Genomic DNA, 22902 nt, shown 5'->3' with positions numbered 1-22902 from the left:
CTGTGCTCACAGTTTTGAGCTTTTTGTAAAACTGTCTGTTTTCTCTGATTCTTGCTTGGGTTATCTTCCCTATGTTCCCAAGAGTCTAAAACCTCTGTCAGTAATCGCCGATTGCGATCCAGTTGTCAAGGATCTGGAAAACTGATTCAAAAGCCTTTTTGTCTCACATTTCGAAACTTTATTGTCGAAAAGACGTAATCTGACTTCGTGCCTTTAGGATTTGTTGTCACGGATGTCGTTAGGATCATTGCTGTCAAATTTGTTTTCCGAACTGATAACTTGGAGGTTTTGAGCTTTTATTTTGGACCAAAATGCCCCTGAACGGCCGTATTTCGATCCGATTGTCCGAAAATTGTTCCGACAGTTTCTTTGCCTTAGTTTTACCCTAAAACTTCCTTGTAAACTGATTTGATCGAAGAAAAAGAGCCGAAGCCCTTTTTCCTTTATGGTCGTGGGCTGTATCATTGGGGGAGAAGTTTTTCGTTTTCGAAAACTTGTCTTTTCGCATTCGAATGTTGTATTCTGAAGCTTTAATGCTTTGTCTACCGTTTATGAGTTGTATTGTGATCGAACTAATCGATATTGTTTGGATTCTGCTTTGTTTTTCTCCGAGGTTCAGTTGACGGAACTTTGGAATATTCAGAGCATTTGCTTGAAGAAAACTTTGATTACGAGACTGGATCAGCTTGAGGTTAGGGCAACTTACATATTAGCTATGATTGCATGATAGGCGTCGATAAATTCGACCTATGCTTTATTTGATGTTGTTTATAATGATGAGTTGATGTTATGATGCTTTTCCATAACTTGTGATGTGGTGATATTGTTGGATTGTGCGTTTTGACACGATTTCAGAGTGGGGAACCTCTGAACTGGTTAAAGTTGGTGTTTCGGGTTGGATGAACAACCCTAGGCAAGTCCAAATGTGGGGTTTGAGACTTAGCCCTTTGTTGGTACTTGTTGGAATTCTTAGACTTTCCCCGGGAAATGTATTTTGGGTGGTTGATCTTTGAAAACTTAGAGTGATAGAGCTTTGAGAACTAAAGACTTGGGAAACTTAGACTTTGAGAAATAAACTCATAACCTGACTTATGTGAATTGAAATCATTTTTATTAACGTTTAAGCATAGGAAAACTGAAGGGGAAAATATTTACGAAAGACGGGGAAAAGTCGACTTTTGTTGTGGGTTTTGGAATTGGGGAAAGCCACTGAGGTGAGCTAAGGTGATGATTGAAAGTCATCGAGTACTATACGTACTCTTGTTGTTGGGGTTGTGTTGTATTGACCGACACTAATTCCTTGGGTTCTCTTGTTGTTGGAGCTGTGTTGTATTGACCGACACTTAGCGCTCTTGTTGCTTGGGCTGTGTTGTATTGACCGACAGTAGACCCTTGTGTACTTGTTGTGGGTGGAGTTGTGTTGTATTGACCGACACTTACTCCGAGTTGTGTTGTATTGACCGACACTAACTCTTGGGTTGTTTTGAGTTTGGGTTTGAGCTAAACACTTGTGTGGGAGGACGATTCGATGTTTGGCTAATCATATTGCATCAATCGGGTGAATAACGGGAATGGTTCACCTGTGCATCTCATGGTGAATAACGGGAATGGTTCACCACTGCATATATGATGAATAACGGGAATGGTTCATCCAGGATGAATAACGGGAATGGTTCATCCATAGTGAAGAACGGGAATGCTTCACTTGTGGCGAACGGGAACGCGTCACAAATCCGGACCATATTGTGCATTTCTCATGCATACATTCATTCTGACTTGAATTGTGTGCTGTTTGTTTATTGAAGCATTGTTAGAGCCATAACATGCTAGGATTGTTTATATATGTATATATCAACATATATCTATACCCCATATCACATGTTGAGTGTATATCTACTTATTTCCGTGAGTTGACCCTAGTGCCTTGGCTTTGGTTGCACGTTTGTGTTTGGGCGGTCGGCCTGCTGCCAGATGTCGATGGCCGACTGGTTCTCGATGGTCTCTCCCTCGGGGGGGATCAGATATGAGTTGGTGGATAGGGATGCCCCCACCGCTTGGGTGATCGATGTGGCTGGTCACCGAGCGACGTACAGGGGAAGGGTCACGGATGAGCGAGGACGCCTGACGAGAGGAGTACCACGGCGTATGGAGCTGAGTTTTGACTTGCCGCCCTCAGTTCACTCTGGACCAGGCACTGGTCATGGACCACCTGCACCACCTCCGACTTCACCTTCTGATGACGAGGACGCGGCGGAGATCGAGCCTGCTGTTGCTGCACCTGTTGCGCCACCTCCTGCTACTGCCATTGCCCCTACCGACGTGGCGTCGTCCTCTAGGCTCGTACAGCCGAGGAGGGAGTCTGTTGTCCCATCTGCCTCACGTCTCTTATCTTTCTCTTCATCGCACGGCTACCGTGTGGACCCCTTGATGAGGGTGGTGGAGGAGGATGTTCTTACAGGAGAGGTGGATGTGGAGACCGGCTCGACTAGGGCGGTGCGCAGGACAGTTAGGAGGGAGGTCATGGATTTGGACACCGAGATGATTACGGTGGATTCCGACTCTGACTCCGAGAGCAGTGGGGAGAGTTACTCGCCGAGCAGCGATGAGGAGGAGGAGGATTGGTGAGCTGAGCTGGGAGGGTAGGTTAGGCTAGCGTCATTTTTTGTGTAGAGCTCTGATCGTCAGTTTCTTTTTGGGACAGGGTAGGTTCCCGATGTGTGGCTTTTTGTGTGGTTCTTTTGAGGAGGATCACAGAGAGTCTGTCGGAGTATAGGGGTCTTTTGTTCAGGCCATTTTTGGGTGCCGACTTTCTCTTGGATAACTGTATATTTTGATACTTTTACTTACAATACTGGTTTGTATATTTTTGCCTGCGGGCATACTACTTTGGATTCACTGCGACTGCGCGTGACGGGAGAGTGCAACTGAGGTTGTACAAGTGTTTATATTGTATATCAGTTAGTTTAGTTGTTGGGTTTTGTCTTTATTTCTTTATCGATTTTATTTAAAGGAATCAAACGAAAAAAAAAATTACTTGTTTTCCGTGTAAAGTTTATTTTTGGCTACTAAAGTGACACCTGGAAATCGGGGTGTTACATTGTGGTATCAGAGCTTAGTCGAGTCTTTTGGGAGTCTTTGGGGAATAGGTCTTCTGTGCTAGGTTGTGTGACTCTGCAAAGAGTGAAAATTGATTGTCTGCAGAACGATTTTTCGTTCTAATTGATTGCCTTGTTACTTAATTATATGGAGTAGCTTTGGTGCTATTCTACGATTAGGACTAATAGTTTTCTTGGGGCTAACAGACGATGGTGAACACGAATCAGCTAGCTGAGATGATGGCCACTATGGCCCAGGCAATGACTAACCAAGCGAATGACAATGCTTTGAGGCGTGCTGCGGAGGAAGCGCGTGATCAACACCAGCGTCAGAGGGAGGCGACTCTGGATCAGAACAAAGGGTTGAATGACTTCAGGAGACAGGATCCACCTATGTTTTCGGGAGGTACTGACCCGGACAAAGCGGATCTCTAGATTGAGGAAATTGTGAAGATCTTTGGAGTGTTACAGACTGCTGAGGGAGCCAATTGGGAATGGCAACCTATCTGCTGTTGGGTGATGCTGAATACTGGTGGAGAGGCGCCAGAGGGATAATGGAAGCCAATCATGTTGAGGTGAACTGGAATTCCTTTCGAACTGCTTTTCTCGAGAAGTATTTTCCGGACAGTGCTCGTGACGAGTGTGAATCACAGTTTCTGACTCTGAAACAAGGGAGCATGACCATCCCGGAGTATGCTGCCAAGTTAGAGTCTCTGGCAAAACACTTTCGATTTTTCCGTGACCAAGTTGATGAACCCTACATGTGCAAGAGATTTGTGAGGGGATTGAGGCCTGATATTGAAGACTCGGTGAGACCATTGGGGATCACGAGGTTCCAGGCATTGGTTGAGAAGGCAACTGAGGTGGAATTGATGAAAAATCGGAGATATAACAGGGTTGGAACCGGAGGACCCGTGAGGTCGACACGACAGAACTTTCAGGGAAAGGGGAGGTTTAAGGCGAGGAAGCCATATCAACGTCCTGCTGGGAGAGGGTTTACCCCGGGATCTTACAAGCCGATGGCTGCTGCTGCTACTTCTGGAGGGTCGGGAAGCCGTACCCAAAACCGTGAGGTGACTTGTTTCCGTTGTGGGGGAACTGGACACTATGCCAACAATTGCACGAGGCCACCAAGATGCTACAACTGCAATAAATCTGGGCATCTGGCGATGGATTGCAAGGCACCAAAGGTTGAACCGTCTGTGAATGCTGTTAGTGGGAAGCGCCCGGTGGCGAAGGGAAGAGTGTATACAATGGACAGCGAAGAGGCTGAAGGAGCTGATGGGTTGATCAGAGGAGAATGTGAAATTGACGGTAATCTTCTAACTGTACTCTTTGATTCTGGTGCAACTCATTCTTTTGTTTCTAAGGATTGCGTATCAAGACTGCATCTGCCTATTACTGCTTTGAGTTTTGATCTTATGGTAACTACACCTGCTAGGACTCTAATTGCTAATGCCGCATGCATGCACTGTTCAGTAGTATATAGAGATAGAACTTTTAATGCCAACCTAGTATGTCTACCCCTTAAAAACCTAGATGTAATCCTAGGGATGAATTGGTTATCCCACTACCATTGTCTTTTAGACTGTAGTCGAAAGAAAGTGGTGTTCCCAGACTCGGATCTTTTCGAGTATCTTTCTATTAACCACATTAGTGCAACGTTGAGTGAGGGCACTCAGAGGTACTTTTCATTGCTAAGTCTGGAGGGGAAGAAGGAATCGGATATTCATGGTATTTCGGTGGTCCGAGATTTTGTGGATGTTTTTCCTGGAGATGTACCTGGACTACCGCCTGTACGCGATGTAGAGTTTGTGATCGACATTGTACCCGGAACCGGACTGATTTCGATTGCACCTTACCGTATGGCTCCTGCGGAGTTAGTAGAGTTGAAATCTCAGTTGGAGGATCTTTCGGCAAACGGATTCATTCGACCAAGTGTTTCACCGTGGGGAGCGCCAGTGCTTTTAGTCAAGAAGAAAGACGGAAGGTCGAGATTGTGTGTGGATTATCGACAGCTGAACAAGGCGACGATCAAGAACCGATACCCGTTGCCGAGGATAGATGATTTGATGGATCAGTTACGAGGGGCTGCTGTATTTTCGAAGATAGATTTGAAGTCAGGCTACCATCATATCAGAGTGAAAACTGAGGATATACCAAAGACTGCATTCAGAACACGCTACAGACACTATGAGTACCTAGTGATGCCGTTTGGAGTGACAAATGCACCTGCTGTTTTCATGGATTATATGAACCGCATCTTTCATGAGTTCTTAGATCGGTTTGTGGTGGTGTTTATTGATGACATACAGATCTATTCGAAGGATGCAAAGGAACATGAAGGACATTTGCGCCAAGTTTTACAAGTGTTGAGAGAGAAGAAGCTGTATGCGAACCCTTCCAAGTGTGAATTTTGGCTGGAGGAAGTAAATTTCTTAGGCCATGTTATCTCAAAGGAAGGCATAGCTGTGGATCCGGTGAAAGTAGAGACTGTTTTGGCTTGGGAGCAACCGAAGACGGTGACAGAAATCAGAAGTTTTGTGGGTTTAGCTGGATATTATAGACGCTTCATTGAGGGATTTGCCAAGATTGTTGGACCTTTGACTCAATTGACGAGGAAGGATCAACCTTTTGCATGGACTGAGGCGTGTGAAACAAGTTTTCAGACTCTGAAGGAACGTTTGACGACATCACCTGTGCTTATTTTGCCGCAACCAGAAGAACCTTATGAAGTTTATTGTGATGCTTCGTATCAAGGCTTGGGATGTGTGCTGATGCAACATCGAAAGGTGGTGGCTTATGCTTCGAGACAGTTGAAGACTCATGAGAAGAACTACCCGACTCACGATCTGGAGTTAGCTGCCATTGTGTTTTCGCTGAAGATCTGGAGGCATTATCTCTATGGTTGCACTTTCACGATACTTAGCGATCACAAGAGCCTTAAATACTTGTTTGTTCAGAAGGAGCTGAACATGAGGCAACGAAGATGGATGGAGTTCATCAAAGACTATGAGTTCACGTTGCAATATCACCCTGGGAAGGCAAATGTAGTTGCTGATGCTTTGAGTAGAAAGATGCATGTCTCGTCAATGATGGTTAAAGAGCTGGAGTTACTGGAACAATTTCGAGATATGAGTTCAGGTGTGACACTGTCTGAGGGTAAGTTGAAGTTCGGAATGATCAGAATTGCCAGTGGACTGATGGAAGAGATTAGAGAGCAACAACTGCAAGATGAGTTTCTGCTGGAGAAGAGGAACTTGGTAATTCAAGGGAAAGACCCGGAATTCAAGATCGGAACTGATGATATCTTAAGATGCAAGGACAGAGTGTGTGTACCCAACAATCCAGAATTGAGAAGGCTGATCATGGATGAAGGGCACAAGAGCAAATGGAGTATTCATCTGGGAATGTCAAAGATGTATCAAGATTTGAAACTGAATTTCTGGTGGCCAGGAATGAAGAAACAAGTGGCCGAGTATGTTGCTGCATGTTTAACTTGTCAGAAGGCGAAGGTAGAGCATCAAAGACCTGCTAGTATGCTACAGAGCTTAGACGTTCCAGAGTGGAAATGGGATAGTATATCCATGGATTTTGTGGTGGCTTTGCCAAGAACACAAAAGAGACACGATTCGATTTGGGTGATTGTGGATCGTTTGACCAAGTCAGCGCATTTTCAACCAGTGAGAACTACCTACAATGTGGAAAAGTTGGCTGAGATTTATGTGGCGGAGATTGTGAGACTACACGGAGTTCCGACGAGTATTGTGTCTGATCGGGATCCGAAGTTTACTTTGCACTTTTGGGGAGCTCTTCATGATGCGTTAGGAACCAAGCTAAGATTGAGTTCGGCGTGTCATCCATAAACTGATGGGCAAACAGAGAGAACTATTCAGTCTCTAGAAGATCTACTACGGGCTTGTGTGTTAGATAACAGAGGAAGCTGGGATGATCTTCTGCCATTGATTGAATTCACATATAACAATAGTTTTCATGCGAGCATTGGAATGACACCGTATGAAGCTTTATATGGCCGGAAGTGTAGGACACCGTTGTGTTGGTATCAAGATGGGAAGAGTTTGTTGATTGGGCCAGAAATGCTGCAACAGACGACTGAGAAGGTTAAGCAGATCAGAGAAAAGATGAGAGCTTCACAGAGCAGACAGAAGAGTTATGCTGACCGGAGACGTAGGACCCTAGAGTTTGAGGAAGGTGACCACGTGTTTCTACGAGTTACTCAAACTACGGGGGTTGGACGAGCTATTAAGTCAAGGAAGCTTACGCCAAAGTTTATTGGGCCTGATCAAATCACTCGACGTGTTGGACCAAATGCGTATCAGATTGCACTACCACCATTTCTTTCCAACATTCATGATGTATTTCATGTGTCGCAGTTGAGGAAGTACATTCCAGACCCGACTCATGTAATCGAGCCAGACAACGTTGAACTGAAGGATGATTTGACCTTTGAGGCACCACCAGTGAGTATTGGGGATAGAAGAATGAAACAGCTGAGGGGAAAGCAGATTTCGTTGGTAAAGGTGATATGGAACAAGGATACGGGGGACGCTACATGGGAATTGGAAGACAAGATCAAGGAACTATACCCCGGACTTTTTGCAGAACTCTGAGTTTCGAGGACGAAACTTTCTTTTTGGAGGGGGAGTATTGTAAGACCTGGATTTTCAGAACAAGTTAGTTTTCGACTCACGCGTAGAATCAGTGTAAGCGTGACAGGAGTTTGATATTTGAGAAAGATTAATGAAGAAGAAAGTTCAGGAATTGCTTGAGGAATGTTGCGTAGTTGCTTCCGGAGTTAGCGCGAGTCATCTGCACACCTGCCTTATGGCGAGCGTGTCCAGTATAGGCTAATTTCGCTTTAGAGCAACGTTTTAAGTGAGATTTCGAATCCTTGGAAAATTTAAAGATTCTCTTTATTTTTCCTTCGACCAGCGTTTCATTTCGGAACTCTGGACTGTACGCACGATAGGTTTCACTTTTCGGATGTCCGACGACGCTAATTTCTTTGCTTCGAAACCCTAGATTCGAGCGATGGAAGAAGACTTTTTCTTTTTGGGACTTCTAACGAAGTTTCCGTTCGCGTTGCCAGATTTGTTTCGACATTTCCAATCTTTCTTCAGAAGGAAGTTTTGTCGTTTGAGCATCACAGCAAAAAGTAGTTTTTCGGGACAGATTAACATACACCGCTTTTGGGATTTTAGATATCGTTTTTCCCAAATGTCAGAGATATGTTTTGGGAATTCTGACGCCAGAATCTCTCTTAGAATTCTTCGGTGAACGTGCTGCAAAAATCGGAATCGCGAAATTTTCATTTTCCCGCGATTTCACCTGCCTATAAATAGCTCGAAAAAGCAAAAATCTCTTCATTTTCACCATTCAAGGCCGCGAGTTTGAGGGAGCTTGGGGGAGAAAAGATTTTCGCGAAAACTTGACCAATCTTCGTGCAGTTCGTCCCTACTTCGAGGTACTGAGGTAACTAGCATGATTCTTACCTCTGATTACTGTTTCTACTGCGTTTTTGAAGTCGTTTCTGTGCTCACAGTTTTGAGCTTTTTGTAAAACTGTCCGTTTTCTCTGATTTCTTGCTTGGGTTATCTTCCCTATGTTGCCAAGAGTCTAAAACCTCTGTCAGTAATCGCCGATTGCGATCCAGTTGTCAAGGATCTGAAAAACTGATTCAAAACCCTTTTTGTCTCACATTTCGAAACTTTATTGTCGAAAAGACGTAATCTGACTTCGTGCCTTTAGAATTTGTTGTCACGGATGTCGTTAGGATCATTGCTGTCAAATTTGTTTTCCGTACTGATAACTTGGAGGTTTTGAGCTTTTATTTTGGACCAAAATGCCCCTGAACGGCCGTATTTCGATCCGATTGTCCGAAAATTGTTCCGACAGTTTCTTTGCCTTAGTTTTACCCTAAAACTACCTTGTAAACTGATTTGATCGAAGAAAAAGAGCCGAAGCCCTTTTTCCTTTCTGGCCGTGGGCTATATCAATGGGGGGGGGGAAGTTTTTCGTTTTCGAAAACTTGTCTTTTCGCATTCGAATGTTGTATTCTGAAGCTTTAATGCTTTGTCTACCGTTTATGAGTTGTATTGTGATCGAACTAATCGATATTGTTTGGATTCTGCTTTGTTTTTCTCCGAGGTTCAGTTGACGGAACTTTGGAATATTCAGAGCATTTGCTTGAAGAAAACTTTGATTAAGAGACTGGATCAGCTCGAGGTTAGGGCAACTTACATATTAGCTATGATTGCATGATAGGCGTCGATAAATTCGACCTATGCTTTATTTGATGTTGTTTATAATGATGAGTTGATGTTATGATGCTTTTCCATAACTTGTGATGTTGTGATATTGTTGGATTGTGCGTTTTGACGCGATTTCAGAGTGGGGAACCTCTAAACTGGTTAAAGTTGGTGTTTCGAGTTGGATGAACAACCCTAGGCAAGTCCAAATGTGGGGTTTGAGACTTAGCCCTTTGTTGGTACTTGTTGGAATTCTTAGACTTTCCCCGGGAAATGTATTTTGGGTGGTTGATCTTTGAAAACTTAGAGTGATAGAGCTTTGAGAACTAAAGACTTGGGAAACTTAGACTTTGAGAAATAAACTCATAACCTGACTAATGTGAATTGAAATCATTTTTATTAACGAAAGACGGGGAAAAGTCGACTTTTGTTGTGGGTTTTGGAATTGGGGAAAGCCACTGAGGTGAGCTAAGGTGATGATTGAAAGTCACCGAGTACTTTACGTACTCTTGTTGTTGGGGTTGTGTTGTATTGACCGAGACTAATTCCTTGGGTTCTCTTGTTGTTGGAGCTGTGTTGTATTGACCGACACTTAGCGCTCTTGTTGCTTGGGCTGTGTTGTATTGACCGAAACTAGACCCTTGTGTACTTGTTGTGGGTGGAGTTGGGTTGTATTGACCGACACTTACTCCGAGTTGTGTTGTATTGACCGACACTAACTCTTGGGTTGTTTTGAGTTTGGGTTTGAGCTAAACACTTGTGTGGGAGGACGATTCGATGTTTGGCTAACCATATTGCATCAATCGGGTGAATAACGGGAATGGTTCATCTGTGCATCTCATGGTGAATAACGGGAATGGTTCACCACTGCATATATGATGAATAACGGGAATGGTTCATCATACGGTCAATAACGGGAATGGTTCACCAAGGATGAATAACGGGAATGGTTCATCCAGGATGAATAACGGGAATGGTTCATCCATAGTGAAGAACGGGAATGCTTCACTTGTGGCGAACGGGAACGCGTCACAAATCCGGATCATATTGTGCATTTCACGCATACATTCATTCTGACTTGAATTGTGTGCTGTTTGTTTATTGAAGCATTGTTAGAGCCATAACATGCTAGGATTGTTTATATATGTATATATCAACATATATCTATACCCCATATCACATGTTGAGTGTATATCTACTTATTTCCGTGAGTTGACCCTAGCGCCTTGGCTTTGGTTGCACGTTTGTGTTTGGGCGGTCGGCCTGCTGCCAGATGTCGATGGCCGACTGGTTCTCGATGGTCTCTCCCTCGGGGGGATCAGATATGAGTTGGTGGATAGGGATGCCCCCACCGCTTGGGTGATCGATGTGGCTGGTCACCGAGCGACGTACAGGGGAAGGGTCATGGAGGACCGGACGGATGAGCTAGGACGCCTAACGAGAGGAGTGCTACGGCGTATGGAGCCCTCAGTTCACTCTGGACCAGGCACTGGTCATGGACCACCTGCACCACCTCCGACTTCACCTTCTGATGACGAGGACCCGACGGAGATCGAGCCTGCTGTTGCTGCACCTGTTGCGCCACCTCCTGCTACTGCCATTGCCCCTACCGACGTGGTGTCGTCCTCTAGGCTCATACAGCCGAGGAGGAAGTCTGTTGTCTCATCTGCCTCACGTCTCTTATCTTTCTCTTCACCGCACGACTACTGTGTGGACCCCTTGATGAGGGTGGTGGAGGAGGATGTTCTTACAGGAGAGGTGGATGTGGAGACCGGCTCGACTAGGGCGGTGCGCAGGACAGTTAGGAGGGAGGTCATGGATTTGGACACCGAGATGATTACGGTGGATTCCGACTCTGACTCCGAGAGCAGTGGGGAGAGTTACTCGCCGAGCAGCGATGAGGAGGAGGAGGATTGGTGAGCTGAGCTGGGAGGGTAGGTTAGGCTAGCGTCATTTTTTGTGTAGAGCTCTGATCGTCAGTTTCTTTTTGGGACAGGGTAGGTTCCCGATGTGTGGCTTTTTGTATGGTTCTTTTGACGAGGATCACAGAGAGTTTGTCGGAGTATAGGGGTCTTTTGTTCAGGCCATTTTTGGGTGCCGACTTTCTCTTGTATAACTGTATATTTTGATACTTTTACTTACAGTACTGGTTTGTATATTTTTGCCTGCGGGCATACTACTTTGGAGTCACTGCGAGTGCGCGTGACGGGAGAGTGCAGCTGAGGCTGTACAAGTGTTTATATTGTATATCGGTTAGTTTAGTTGTTGAGTTTTGTCTTTATTTCTTTATCGCTTTTATTTAAAGGAATCAAACGAAAAAAAAATTACCTGTTCTCCGTGTAAAGTTTATTTTTGGCTACTAAAGTGACACCTGGAAATCGGGGTGTTACATAAGCCACTACTTTTCGATGTTGCATCAACACACATCCCAAGCCTTGGTACGAAGCATCACAATAAACTTCATAAGGTTCCTCCGGTTGTGGCAAAATAAGCACAGGTGACGTCGTCAAACGTTCCTTCAGTGTCTGAAAACTTGTTTCACACGCCTCAGTCCATGCAAAAGGTTGATCCTTCCTCGTCAATTGAGTCAAAGGTCCAACAATCTTGGCAAATCCCTCAATGAAGCGTCCATAGTATCCAGCCAAACCCACAAAACTTCTGATTTCTTTCACGGTCTTCGGTTGCTCCCAAGCCAAAACAGTCTCCACTTTCGCCGGATCCACAGCTATGCCTTCCTTTGAGATAACATGGCCTAAGAAATTTACTTCCTCCAGCCAGAATTCCCACTTGGAAGGGTTCGCATACAGCTTCTTCTCTCTCAATACTTATAAAACTTGGCGCAAATGTCCTTCATGTTCCTTTGTGTGCTTCGAATATATCAGTATGTCGTCAATAAACACCACCACAAACCGATCTAAGAACTCATGGAAGATGCGGTTCATGTAATCCATGAAAACAGCTGGAGCATTTGTCACTCCAAACGGCATCACTAGGTACTCATAGTGTCCGTAGCGTGTTCTGAATGCAGTCTTTGGTATATCCTCAGTCTTCACTCTGATCTGATGGTTGCCTGACTTCAAGTCTATCTTGGAAAATACAGCAGCCCCTCGTAATTGATCCATCAAATCATCTATCCTCGGCAACGGGTATCGGTTCTTGATCGTCGCCTTGTTCAGCAGTCGGTAATCCACACACAATCTCGACCTTCCATCTTTCTTCTTAACTAAAAGCACTGGCGCTCCCCACGGTGAAACACTTTGTCGAATGAATCATTTTGCCGAAAGATCCACCAACTGAGATTTCAACTCTACTAACTCTGCAGGTGCCATACGGTAAGGTGCAATCGAAATCGGTCCAGTTCCGGGTACAATGTCTATCACAAACTCTACATCGCGTACAGGCGGTAGTCCAGGTACATCTCCAGGAAAAACATCCGCAAAATCTCGAACCACCGAAATACCATGAATATCCGATTCCTTCTTCCCCTCCAGACTTAGCAATGAAAAGTACCTCTGAGTGCCCTCGCTCAACGATGCACTAATGTGGTTAATAGAAAGATACTCGAAAAGATCCGAGTCTGGGAACACCACTTTCTTTCGACTACAGTCCAAAAGACAATGGTAGTGGGATAACCAATCCATCCCTAGGATTACATCTAGGTTCTTAAGGGATAGACATACTAGATTGGCATGAAAAGTTCTATCTCTATATACTACTGAACAGTGCATGCATGCGGCATTAGCAATTAGAGTCCTAGCAGGTGTAGTTACCATAAGATCAAAACTCAAAGTAGTAATAGGCAGATGCAGTCTTGATACGCAATCCTTAGAGACAAAAGAATGAGTTGCACCAGAATCAAAGAGTACAGTTAGAAGATTACCGTCAATTTAACATTCTCCTCTGATTAATCCATCTGCTCCTTCAGCCTCTTCACCATCCATGGTATACACTCTTCCCTTCGCCACTGGGCGCTTCCCACTAACAGCATTCACAGACGGTTCAGCCTTTGGTGCCTTACAATCCATCGCCAGATGCCCAGATTTATTGCAGTTGTAGCATCTTGGTGGCTTCGTGCAATTATTAGCATAGTGTCCGGCCCCTCCACATCGGAAACAAGTCATCTCACGGTTCTGGGTACGGCTTCCCGACCCTCCAGAAGTAGCAGCAGCAGCCATCGGCTTGTAAGATCCCGGGGTAAACCCTCTCCCCGCAGGACGTTGATATGGCTTCCTCGCCTGAAACCTTCCTCTTCCTTGAAAACTCTGTGGTGTCGACCTCACTGTGAAGGTATGAAAAACGGTATAAAGGGGGGGGGGTTTGAATAACGTTTTCAAGATAAAACTTCCACCTTAAAGATTTTATCAAATCTTTTCGAGAACAAAGTGCTAAAGATGAGAGATAGAAAAGCACACAAGGATTTTATCCTGGTTCACTTGATAAATCACTCAAGCTACTCCAGTCCACCCGTTAAGGTGATTTCTTCCTTCTTAGAATGAAGGCAATCCACTAATCAGGTATGTGTTACAACTGCACTTGAAACCTACAAGTGACTAACAATACACTGACTTAGCTCACACTAAGATTCACTCTCTTAGTCTTCTCTAGGATCCGATCAACCTTGATCTCCTAAAGGAAAACTATACACCTGTATATGACGTTCTTGTTTACAAAGAAAGTGCTTCTAAAAAGCTTATAGTAAACACAATGAAATTCAGGATGAAAGAAAGCTTAGAAGGTTTTGAATATTTCTTGCGCGTATGTGAATGCTTCTAGTCGCTTCTTTCAATCTTCAGTCACTATTTATACTCCAAGGATTAGGGTTGAACGTTGCATGGAAATACTACCGTTGGAGGGCAGTTCTGGAAATTCCAGCTTCTGCTGTGGCTGAGGATGTTAGGTAGGTCATCAGGATAGTACACTTTGCTTTTGTACTTTGGATAGTGACTTGACCTTAACCTTGTAGACTTCTGATCAGAGGAGCGCTTCGTATAGGAACTTGTGAAGCTGATTGATCAGAGTCAGAGGGAAGCTTGGATCCTCTGACCGTTGTACCTTCTGATCTTCACTTCAGAGGATCAGTACATGGTCTTCAGAGCCAGTTGCTTCTGGACTTCAAAGTCTTCACTCTTCAGAGTCTGGATCGTCAGAGTCTTCTACACCATCAGAGCTTCTGAACCTTCAGAGTATTTTGGTTGTCAGATCTTCTGGATCATCAGAGCTTTAAGTGAGCTGAGTCCTTATCAGAGCTTGATTTACTTCAGATCTTCTGAAGCTTTTCCACTGTTCAGAGTGAACATGGATGTTGCGAAAGCGTTGCTTGGGTCACTCTTTAAGCACAGTGCTTCTGATTCGTGTGAGATGAAATAGAGGTCAGAGCCTGTAAATAGCACACTCAGAAAAACACGTTAGAGTACCACAATTGTTCATATCAAAAGGTTAACTTGTAATCATCAAAACATAGAGTTGCACTACTAGATCAAAACTTGATCTTACAATCTCCCCCTTTTTGATGATGACAAACTGAATTCACTCAGAGTTTAAGGATATAGAGTAAGACTTATCCTGATGTGAATAGTTTATCTTGCTCATTCTGAATTCAAGTCACATCTTGATTCTGAGCTTAGCTCCCCCTGAATCTAATACTTGATGAAAACGTTAGAAAAGTCTAGATTCTGAGCTAAATAATATAAGAGTTCAGAGTGAAAAACTTATGACATAGATGAAAATATTGTAATCAGAGCGCATAAGTATTCAGAGTCAACGGACAAGGTATTAGAGTCTTGGGTCAGAGTCAAACTAATATCACTTCAGAAGAAGTGAAATGTATTCCTTGTATTTGCCCAGTGGCACATCTATGGTCATAAAGGTGGAACTCTTAAATTCTCCAAAAGAAAAATAAATCACACTAACACATCTTACACATCAAAAACTGGGTTGTACTCCCCCTTTTTGTCATAAGCAAAAAGCTTGGGGTGTGAAAAACTTAGCTTGAAGTACAAGGTACTCCCCCTTAGAGAAGGTCTAAGTTTGAAAAAAAATAAAACGATGCATGAATCAGAGTTAGGCGAAATAAATAGAAGAGTTAATGCAAAAGAAGAACGTTTACCACCGGCCAGGGGAGTAAAGGAAGGGGTCAGTTACCAAGAACTTAACCTCGAGAAACTGTAGAAGCATTAACTTTCAGAGAGAAAGTGAGGCCTATATAAAGGGATGGAGAAAAAGGGTAAGCTTCACTACTCGAACAAATTAAAAAAAATGGCATCATACATGGAAGCACTTGAAGAGCTCAGATGGAAGGCTTTTGAGGAGGACTTGTTCCTGAACATAAGGCATCCAGAGGGAACAATAACCATAGCAGAGCTGACGAGGACACTGCTTGAGGAGGACCTTCATCCAGAGCTGAAGAATGACTTGAAGGAATTTCTTGCCTTCGTGGAAGAAGTTCAAGAGCTCAGCCAGTTAGAGCTGAGGCTACTGGAAGAGAAGGACACGATAGAAGGAAAGCTCAAGACAACAGAAGAAGTTCTGGAGAGGAACGAGCTGATTGTCAATCTCAACAACATCCAGTATACACTGGATCGTATGGAGAGGGAGAGATCAGAGCAGCGCCAAGAGTGCAGAAGAATGAGGAAGGATCCTCCATTCTAGATTTTAGGAAAAAGAAAATGTATGATGTAAACATAATGATTATGAATAAAAAAAAAAAAAAATTTGCAAACACAATATGACAAATATATATATATATATATATATATGCAAAGAGAAACAGCAAGTAACAAAGCAGAAAAGCTGAGGTAAGTTAAAAAAGTTAAAATAAAACTAAGTTAAGAAGAAAGAAAAAACGAAGAGTCCTAAGACTAGGGTTTATCAGTGCGACGCAGAAGTTCCATCATCATTTGCTTCATGTCCTGTAGCATAGACTCATGATTGTCAAGACGTTGTTCCATGAGGTCGAGTCTGGACGAGCTTGACGGTGTGGAGCTGGAAGGAACATTCTGAGCAGCTTGATGAGCAGTAGTGGAAGCAGAAGCAGCAGGAGTAAAAACCACGGGTGCAAGTCTAAGGGCTTCAGCTTCAGCTTTAAGTCGCTCTGCCTCTAATCTTGCTTGTTCAGCTTGAGTCGCGGCTTGACGTGCAACTTCTTCAGCTTCCTCTTGCTTTCTTCTGGCCTCTTCAGCAGCTTCAAGGAGCTTGTGTCTTTGTTGTTGTTCATGAAGAGTCACCCTTCTAGCAAACCTCTGCTTTGCAGCCTTGATCCTCTGATCCCTTTCTGCAGTCAGATGTTGCATCATAAGTGGAACCTGAGCTACTAGCCAAGTGCTCAGACTATTCCACGTATCAGCCACAGACTCAGCATCTTCACTCAGATCAGTCTGACCGTGCACATTGCGTAGCATCAAGGAGGCTTCACGGTTGAAAACATTGATGCACTCAACGAGAGAGGTGGGTCTGAGGGAAGTGTAGGGAACGATTGAGAGGTTGGTTTCTGGAGAGGTTGGGTGATTGCTGCTATGAGCTTCAGAGGTACCTTGGGGAGAGCCAATGTCACAGGTTTGGGCATGAGGTTCAGAGGCTCCAAGGTGTGGTTTAGAAGTGTCAACCAGAGGATTGGGTGATCTAACCGAAGAGTGGTTAGACACAGATTGTTCTGGGTCTGGTTGAACTGGCTCTTGTTGGACAGGGTCAGGTTGAGCTTGTTGAGCCAAAGGGTCTGCTTCATGTAAAGGATTGGCCAAGATAGGTTCATCTGGGTCAACTAGACGTTCAGGTCTAGGGCCAGGATATCTCCTAGGGCTTGGACAGGTGAGGTAATACTCTTCTAAGGTAGACACCTTTTCCTTTCTGACTTCCATGAATTTCCTAATTGATTCAGAGTTATTGGAAGGGGAGGAGTCAGCCACATTGGTTGGGAATGATACAGGTGTATAGACACTGGAAGAATCTGTATCAGTGGTTCTGGCAACAGGACGTGCTGATGCTCTAGGAACAGAGTGATCAGACGTTCTGGGGTCAGGTTCTGGTTGAACCGGAATTGTGAGTTCAGGTTCAAGAGTAAGGGGTTCAGATTCAGGATTGTATTGAATGGTGATAGGGGAGGTTGGATCAGAGGGTCCGGTAGGTTGGTTTTGAAGCATATTCCAAAGAGGTGCTTCATTTGGGGAAGGTTGAAAGAACGAGGACCTTGGTGAGTGAGGTGGAGAAGTGGCTTGAGTAGCTGGTTGGGATTCAGGAATGGGAGTGAGTGGGTTTGTGGATCGTTTGAGCATAGCAGAGATGGGGAGTGCATCAAATGAATTCAAATCAGCATCAGAATCAACAGCAGACTTACTTGATGATTGTGCTGAGAACCTAGTCACTCTGGAAGGAGTTCCAGTCCTTCTGATCACTTGTGCAGCTGGTTCCACCCTTGTAGGCTTCACCACAAGTCTGACTTGTTTCTTCTTCTTCTTGGGAGGAGAAGGACCACCATCATTATCACCATCATTACCATCATCTGGCTTGCTGGTTTCATCGTGTTTCCTCTTTGGCTGGTCAGCCTTCTTCTTCTTCGTCAGAGGGACATCAGATTCCTCAGAGGATTCTTCTAAGACCATCTTCCTCTGGGCTTTCCTCTTGGGAGGAGAGTCAAACTCTGGAGCAGGCGGCAGTCTTCTGAAGAATTCATCTAAGTCAATCTCAAAGCCTTGAGCCCTTAGGTCTTCAACATAGTGATGACCCTATTTTAGTAGTGTTTTTAGGGTCATTTCTTTGCTTATTTTGAGTCTTTTTGTGGAGTCTCATGTAGTGTTTCATGCATTCTCATGCATTTTTATGTTTCTTTGTGTCTTTGCTTTGTTTTAGTAATTTTGTGGTTTTATAGGGACTTTTCTTGCATTATAAGTAACTTTAGGACTTGCATGTGTTCCCTTTGATAATTGAGGCCCCTCTTTGCTAACAAAGCTCTTTGAGCTTCTGGATTTTCCTTGCCTTGTGTTTCAAGTTTTCAGATCAATAACTGAAGGAGAAGGAAGGTCAAGAGGCTTGGGATTAATGGAAGACTTGATGGAGCTTGAAGAGGAGTTAAGAAAGAAGTCAAAAAGACTTTTCCAGCGAGTACGAGCGCCTAGGCGCTTGAAATGGGCGCCTAGTGATGAGGACAAGGACAAGGACAAGGGTCATGGAGCACTAAAAGGACTTGGAGGACCAATGACAAGGGCTAGAGCTAAAAAGGCCAAAGAGACTCTTCAGCAAGTAGTGGCAACCATTCTTGAAGACAAAGTGGTAGAAGAGATGGAACCAAAAATCATGATGATCATTCAGGCCCAAGAAGAAGAGCCAGCCCACGCATAGGGGCTGCCATGTGATGTTTTGTTTTATTTTATTTCAATAAAAATGCAAAGGACCAATTGAATAAGTTGGATCCAAATGCATTATGTTGCTGAATTTTATTTTAGTGTGTTTAATCCACTTCAAGTGGTATGTGATTGCATGTGGCGCATGAAGGGCTTAAAGGGAGGGATCCATTCCTTTCTTAAAACTCTTTGAATGTGTTTGAATTTCAATAAGTTCTGAATGGAGGAGTTACATCAGCAAAGTCAAAGGATTGAAGAGCTTTCAAAGCCAAGAATGGAGTTACAAAGAAAGGGAAATTAAGTTCATAAAGAGCATTGAATGCTATATTCCCTGGTCAGAATAACAATCAAGAAAGGGAGTTACATGAAGCAATCAGCCACCAAATACACGTTCAGGGCTGAAGCAAATCACTATCTTCCTCTTTTAATTTGTAACTCCTAGCCTAGGATTCTTCTAGAGAAATTACACCTCATCATTTTTTGTAACAAGGCTGAATTTCCTTCTTCTTTATAAGGACCACTCCTTCAATGTAATAGACAGATTATGAATGAATTAGTATTTTCTTTTCTGAGTGATTCAGATTTGTGAGAGTGATTCTCATAGTTCTTGAGTGATTCAAGAATTAGGCTTATCAAGGGTTTGTCACCACCTTTGTGTGAAGTCTTCATCTTCCATTTCACTAAAACTTCCCCTCTTTTCTGTCCATTTCCCTTCCATCACGAAATTCTTCTTCTTCTTTCTCACATTTCAGAGTTCTCATCATCCAAGATCAATCCTAGACGATCCATTGCAGCCCTTGCATCAACTTGGGGCGTATCACCTAGGCGCCAGGCATATTATGGAGGGGATCTGGGGAGGGCGCCTAGGCGCTTATAACCAGCGCCTAGGCGCCAATTGCCTTCCAGAGGCGTGTTTTTGGGCTGGAATTGGCGCTCAGGCGCTCTGAATTGGCGCCTGAGCGCCCAGACTCGTTTGTTTTGCCTATAAATTGGTTTTTAGGCATTTCTCTTGGAACTTTTTGTCAAATTCACATATTGTAATAAGGTAGAAGATAGGGTTTTAGTTCTGGAGCTTGAGGAGCTTTCTCTAAGTCTCATGATCCAGGTTTTATCCTTATTTTCTTGTATGGATTTCATAGCCATGCTTGGCTAAACACCTTTTTGCTTTGGGTTCCTTGTAAGACTCTTGATGTTTTAATCTTATTTCCTTTTTCTTCACATGAATCTTCTGAGTAAACCCTTGAATTCCATATCTATGCTTTATGTTTCAAGTTAGATCATGAGCTAGCTTTATGCTTTTCTATAATATAATGGAAATTTGTTATAGATTAGGGACATGATATGGGATTACCTCTTCTATGCTTGCTACTAGGAATAGAGTAGGGGTTGGGGTTTGTTGGCCTGATTTGCATGCTTAGTGCCTTTAGCAAATGTTTAGGTTGTCAAGAAATTGAACCTATCTTTTGACTTTAGAGGATTGTCTATACAAGGCATTGATAGATGATTACATAGGCTATAACATCAAGGAGAGACTCAGAATTTTTGTGGGAAGAATAGGTTAATTTAAAACTAATTTAGTTAAGCAAGAACCCAAGGCAAGATCACCATTGTTATCACACACTTACATTTCTTAAGTTTGTCACTCAATCACTTGAACAATCAACCCTTAAAACTGAATTTTATTTGCTTTCCAACCGTGAACTCGAATCTTAAACTGAATTGCCACACCAATTCCCTGTGGTTCGATAATTTAAAACCGGGTGAATTCCGTACACTTGCGGATTAACCAACATGTTTTTGGCGCGGTTGCCGGGGAATTGTTTGTGGTTTTTGGTTTAAGTTTTTGGTTTGTGGTTTTATTTTCTGTTTTGAACTTTGCCTAGAATCGGTGCTACTAACCTTTTTCTGTTTGAGTGCCACAAATTTCAGGTCATGGGTGGCTTTATGACAGAGGAGGAGATGCAAGCCCACATAGAGGCACGAATCCAAGAGGGGATCACCCTCCGGTTACGAGAACAAGGAGTTATGAATGCCAACCGGTCTCTTCGGGAACTCACTTCAGCTACTATGAGTTATGACTATTCCGGGAGCATTGTCTTTCCCAAGGGAGTGGGAAACTTTGAGTTGAGACCGGCATTCATCAACTTGGTTAGCCAAAGCCAATATGGTGGAGGTGCTATGGAAGATCCTCACGCTCATTTGGAGAGGTTCATCCGGAATTGCAACACTTACCGTGTGAACAATGTTCCGACGGATGCAATTCGGTTGAGCTTGTTTCCATTTTCTTTGAAGGATGCAGCGGAGGAATGGCTGAATTCACAACCTCAAGGGAGTATCACTACTTGGGAAGACCTAGCAGAAAAATTCACAACAAGGTTCTTCCCAAAAGCTCTTTTGAGGAAATTGAAAAAAGACATCATGAATTTTGTGCAAACCACCGAGGAAAATCTCTATGAAGCTTGGGAGCGCTTCAAGAAGCTATTGAGGAAATGTCCTCAACACAATCTCACCCAAGCTGAATTGGTTGCAACATTTTATGATGGTCTACAATACCCTTGGAGGTTTGGCCTAGATGCAGCTTCAAATGGCGAGTTCGATGCTCTTCCCCCACAAGCGGGGTATGACTTAATAGAAAAGATGGCAGCGAGAGCCATGAACTCTGAAAATGATCGCCAAACCCGAAGGAGTATATTTGAAGTTGAAGCTTATGACAAGCTCTTGGCCTCCAATAAGCAAATCTCCGAAAAAGTGGCGGAAATTCAAAATCACATAAAAGTGACCAAGCTGGTCGGTGCTAGTGTAGCCAAAGTGGAGTGTGTGACTCGTAGAGGGCCTAATGTTAGTAATTCTTGTACCATGACTAATCATGGTTTCCAAGGTCAAAGCTCTGGACTATTTCAACAAGTCCAAGAGCAAGTTGATGTAAAGGATGGTGGCAAGAAGAGCTTGGAGGAGTTATTGGAGAGTTTCATCAACCGCTCAATGAACAACTTCAAGAACCAAGAGGCGGCTATAAAGAATTTGGAGAGTCAATTTGGCCAGCTGGCCAAGCAATTGGCCGAGTTACCTCGAGGTAAGTCTTTTTCCGACACTATTGTCAATTCTAATAAAAAAAATGCTTCTGTTGTTGCCACTAGAAGTGGTAGAATGTTAAGAGAGTTAGAAAAGAAAACAGAGGGAGGAAAAAGTGAGAAGATAGTGGAGGAGGAAGTGAGTGTTCCTATTAAAAATAAAGTGTTGAATGATCCTACTCCTGAGCTTAGCAAGATTCCATTTCCCAAGGCTTTGGTTAAGAAAAATCTGGATAAACAGTTTTCTAAGTTTGTGGAGGTTTTTAAGAAACTTCAGATCAATATACCTTTTTCTGAAGCCTTGGAGCAAATGCCTATCTATGCTAAGTTCATGAGGGATATCCTAAGTAAAAAAAGGAAGTTGAGTGAGGTTGATGAGACGGTCATGTTGACCGAGGAGTGTAGTGCAATCTTGCAAAGGAAGATGCCTAGGAAGAGGAGAGATCCCGGAAGCTTTACTATTCCGGTGGAGATTGAGGGGTTGTCGAAAGTGGATGCATTGTGTGACTTAGGAGCGAGCATCAACTTGATGCCGCTTAGCATGTTTAGGAGGTTGAACTTAGGAGAGGTCACCCCAACTATGCTCTCCTTACAAATGGCAGACCGATCCCTAAAGACACCATATGGGATCATTAAGGATGTTATGGTGAAGGTGGATAAGTATGTGTTCCCTGTTGATTTTGTTGTGCTGGACATGGAGGAGGATGCAAAGATTCCTCTCATCCTTGGCCGACCCTTCTTAGCCACTGCTAGGGCTAAGATTGATATTGATAAGGGTCAGCTCATTCTCCGAGTTGGTAAGGACAAGGTAAGATTTTCAGTTTTCAATCCTAATTTGCAAGCTAACCTTAATGATGGTTTTGTTTGTGATATGATTCAAAGCTTGTCCAGGTCTTCAAAGGAGACCCCCAAGGTAAGTGAAAAAGATGTTGAGCTTAGCCAAGCTCTCATCAAGCTTGTTAGTAAAAACAAGTATGGGGGGTCTAAAGATGAGAGTTTCAAAGACCACATGGCCCGATTCATTGAAGCTAGTCACCTTGGAAAGATGGAAGGTGTGACTAGTGATGAGCTCAAGGCTAAGCTCTTCCCTCACTCCTTGAAGGGGGGAGCAAGGATTTGGTACGATGGTTTAGAT

At 43.6% G+C, this 22902-nt stretch overlaps 1 non-coding gene across 1 annotated transcript; it reads right to left on the bottom strand.

Moving 5' to 3' along the window:
* Positions 1 to 21096: 21096 nt before the first annotated feature.
* On the bottom strand, positions 21097 to 21203 carry LOC130741507 (small nucleolar RNA R71). Its single transcript, XR_009020402.1, has one exon. It is a non-coding gene; the product is annotated as a small nucleolar RNA R71 (small nucleolar RNA).
* Positions 21204 to 22902: the final 1699 nt, after the last annotated feature.

This window comes from Lotus japonicus, chromosome 2, assembly GCF_012489685.1.
Source record: "Lotus japonicus ecotype B-129 chromosome 2, LjGifu_v1.2".
Lineage (NCBI taxonomy): Eukaryota > Viridiplantae > Streptophyta > Magnoliopsida > Fabales > Fabaceae > Lotus > Lotus japonicus.
The sequence above is the reverse complement of the archived record's forward strand: the minus strand, read 5'-3'. Positions and strand labels throughout refer to the sequence as shown.